The 3,939-nt window shown below is 36.5% G+C and overlaps 1 long non-coding RNA gene across 1 annotated transcript; it reads left to right on the top strand.

Moving 5' to 3' along the window:
• The first annotated feature begins 2,265 nt into the window (after window positions 1-2,265).
• On the top strand, window positions 2,266-3,004 carry LOC147518281 (uncharacterized). The gene is made up of 3 exons (XR_015214028.1): window positions 2,266-2,555; window positions 2,654-2,721; window positions 2,883-3,004. It is a non-coding gene; the product is annotated as an uncharacterized LOC147518281 (long non-coding RNA).
• The last annotated feature ends 935 nt before the right edge of the window (window positions 3,005-3,939 follow it).

Here is a 3,939-nt window from a genome sequence, read left to right as displayed (position 1 = left end):
CGCCTTGAAAACCGCCGCTTGATATTTGCAATTAGCGAAAGTACTTTCGACCGGATAATTTCTCGGTGGTAAAGGGACTGGATCTGGCGATAAATATATTTGTAGCTATATATATATTTGTCTAAACCATTTTTGTATTCATTGGATTCTTGTATTCATTGGTTATTGTAGGTTTAGCTGGTCTCGCTACAAAATATGAGAAATTATTTTTTTTATTAGCAACCCATCAAAGAACGGTTTATAACCGTTACAAAATGAATTTTAAATTATGGAAATTTCTGTTTGCAACGCTTTTTAAGCGTTGGAAATTTCTGTTTGCAACGCTTTGAATTTCTGTTTGCAACGCTTTTTAAGCGTTGGAAATTTCTGTTTGCAACGCTTTGAATTTCTGTTTGCAACGCTTTTTAAGCGTTGGAAATTTCTATTTGCAACGCTTTTTAAGCGTTGCAAATATTTCCAACACTTTACGGACGCCATATTTGCAACGCTTAAAAAGCGTTGCAAAAATTATTAGCAACGCTTTTGCCGTTGCTGCAAATAGCCCTCGTTATGGTGTAGTGCCCAACCCCAGCGGTCTTTGCATCGGCTCCTTCACCTAGTGGTAGTGTGAGCCATAATGCCTATCAACGAGCCTACGCCTATTGATGCCGATATCACGCCACCACTAGTATATCATCGGATGAAGAAACGACTCTGGCGAAAGTCGATCCATTGAAAGGTAAACGCTCAAAAGTGTGGCTAGAGTTTGAAATTAAAAATTAGGAGATGGAACCTCTAAAGCTTATTGTAAACATTGCAAAAAGAGTTTTGATCCTAGTAGTAAGTTGGGTACTACGCATTTGAGAAATCATTTGAAAGCTTGCAAGATAAAGAAACGTTCTACTTCGGGTCAAAAGCTTTTGTGTAATTTATTTAGCGCAAATGAAGCTCCAAAATTAGCAAGTTGGAAATATGACCCACGTACAAGTAGACTTGACTTTGCACGCATGGTTGCTAAGCATGATTACCCTTTTCTTATGGCTGAGCATAAATACTTTAGAGTTTTTAGAAATGGTATTTGTCCTATGTTCAAATGGGTCTCAAGAACCACTGTTCGAGAGGATGTCATGCAACTTTACAATGAGTCAAGAACTGAGTTACAAGATTTTTTTGATAAGTTGCCATCAAAAATTAGTTTTACAACTGATATGTGGACCCCTGACTATCAAAATATTGGTTATTGTTGTGTTACTTGTCATTATATTGATGATGAGTGGGTGTTGCGAAAAAAAATCATTGCTTATCTTACTATTCCTACGCCACATAGTGGTGTTGTTCTTAGTGAGGTTATCAAGGCTCAAGCGTTGGCATGGAATGTTGATAGAAAGTTATTTTCTATAACCGTTGATAATGCTTCTAACAATAATACTATGGTAGTGGAGCTCAAGGACTGGCTTAAGAGGAAAGGGGTTTTATGTCTTGATGGTAGTTTGTTTCATATAAGATGTAGTGCCCATATTTAAAATCTTATTGTGCAAGATGGATTGAATGTGATTGCTCCTTTTATTGTTAAGATTCAAGAGAGTGCTAGGTATGGCAAGAATTCTCAGAGTAGGCATGAAAAGTTTTTGAATGCATTAGCTCGCATAAGGTTAACTGGGAAGGGGTTTCTATGGATGTTCCTACAAGATGGAACTCTACTTATGACATGCTCAGAAGTGCCATCCGAAAAGCGTAGAGCCTTTGGCGTTTGGCGAGTTAGCTTCCGACTATAAGCATTTACCTTCTCCCTCAAGAGTGGGAAATGGGAACTAAAATTTGTGAGTGTTTGAAAGTTTTCAATGATGCTACACTTCATTTCTCCGGCGTCCAATACCCAACTGCAAATTTGCATTTTAAATATGTTTGTGATATTCATTATGATATTCTTGAGTGGTTAGACTCTGATTTTTATTATATCCGTGATATGGCACAGGCTATGAAAGAAAAATTTGATAAATATTGGAGTGAATGTAATTTATTGATGAGTTTTTGTGTTATACTTGATCCTTGTTATAAGATGGAGTTTATTGAGTATGCCTTTACTATTATTTATGGTAAGGAGTCTACACAAGAAGAAGATGTGAAAAATTCTTTGAATGAGTTGTACACCATGTATGCAATGTCCGATTCTTCTATGGTTGATGTCGGATCATTTTCTAGTTTGTTGAATTCATTTTCTAGTGACCAAGAGAGTTCTAAGATGGATGAAGGTTTCCAAAATTTCACGAAACAACGTTTGGAAAGTTCAAAAGTTCCGAAAACAGAGTTGGAGAAGTATCTAGAAGAAGATTTATTCCCATTTGATGCTAATGGGAAAGGTTGTGACATATTGGTTTGGTGGAAAAACAATGGTCCGAAGTTTCCTATATTAGCAAGGATGGCACGTGACCTTCTAGCAGTTCCTGTGTCGAGTGTTGCTTTAGAATCTGCATTTAGTTCCGGTGGTAGAATAATTACTGACTCTCGTTCATCATTGGGTGTTGATTCTGTGGAGGCGTTGGTATGTTTGAAGGATTGGTTGCCTAAACTTAATGGTAACTTCCTTCTCTTGAACTTTATTTAAGAATATATATATATTCAAGAATTACATCATGTCTAACTTTCTTTATATCTTAATTCATTTATGCATTAGTACCGATTGTTGGCTTGGATGCTTGACTTGTGATAGAACAACTTTTAGTCTCGATACTATGAAACAAGGTAAGAATAAGACTAGTAAGGTTAATTTATATCTTGTCTACTTTTTTAAGTAATTACTAATTAATGATACATATGTTTCTTTAAGTTTTCGTGAAGTATTTAATTATTTATTTTCAAATATAATCTCTAAATGAGTTGGTTGTGATTTTACCTCTATGCAGGTGTTAATGTGTTAATTGATTGGAACTGTTTTGGATGCGAAAAGTGTTGTATGGGCAGGGGCCAGATTTTTATGTTTATGTAATAGAAATGATCTCTAGTTTGTAATATATTTCTATGTTTGTAATAGGTTATGAGGGTATTTTCTTAAGTTAGAAGTATTTTCTTAATTAAGAGGTTGAACTGTTGAAGTTTGTTTAACAGGTTAATGAAGCATGAATTGATGAACTGCTATGTTAATGTTAATTTAGTGTTTAACAGGTTGATTTTGATGAAATATGAATAAGGTACTGCCGCAGCTTTTAATAGGTTAATTTAGAACATGATTTGGACTGTACCAGGTGATAAGGTCCATGAAATCACGAAAGCCCATCACGAAATCATGAAAGCCCATGTTTAGTGATCGGATCAGATATCGGATTCGGACATTATTTTACACATCCGGTCGGATTCGGATTATTCGGATATCGGATTCGGACATTATTTTACACATCCGGTCGGATTCGGATTGGGATGTAGGCACATCTGAATCCGAAACTATCCGTCTGCAGCCCTAATATATACCAATCCTAATTATGGTCTCCAAAGAACTTTCCTTGGGTCAATGATGACATGTCGCGCCAAGATAAGATTATTTTCGTGCTGGATCCATAGTTCGGGATTTCGGAATTCTCGGAATTCCGATAAATTCAAAAACCGAAATCTATTAAATTTCGACTCTATCATATTCGGAATTTCGAGTTCATTCGGAATTTCGGAAATTTCGACTCTATATTTAAAATTTCGGTTTTTTGGAAAACCGAAATTCCGGGCGGAATTCCGGAGTTTCGTTCGGAATCAGGAACTATGGCTGGATCAGTGTGTCCCAAGTCCCAACTACCAAATGAATCTTTTCATACGCAAATAATTCGCCGAGTTGGTAGACCACACTTTTTTTCACCGGCTCACCAACTAGTACTCTAAAGAGAGAGGGAGAGGGAGGGAGAGAGAGTAGTAGTTCATATTCTAAATGATGGAACTACCTCTAACTGAGGAGGGTGGTGGAGGGTGGTGGAAGTG

Source organism: Coptis chinensis, chromosome 2 (assembly GCF_015680905.1).
Source record: "Coptis chinensis isolate HL-2020 chromosome 2, ASM1568090v1, whole genome shotgun sequence".
NCBI lineage: Eukaryota > Viridiplantae > Streptophyta > Magnoliopsida > Ranunculales > Ranunculaceae > Coptis > Coptis chinensis.
The sequence above is the reverse complement of the archived record's forward strand: the minus strand, read 5'-3'. Positions and strand labels throughout refer to the sequence as shown.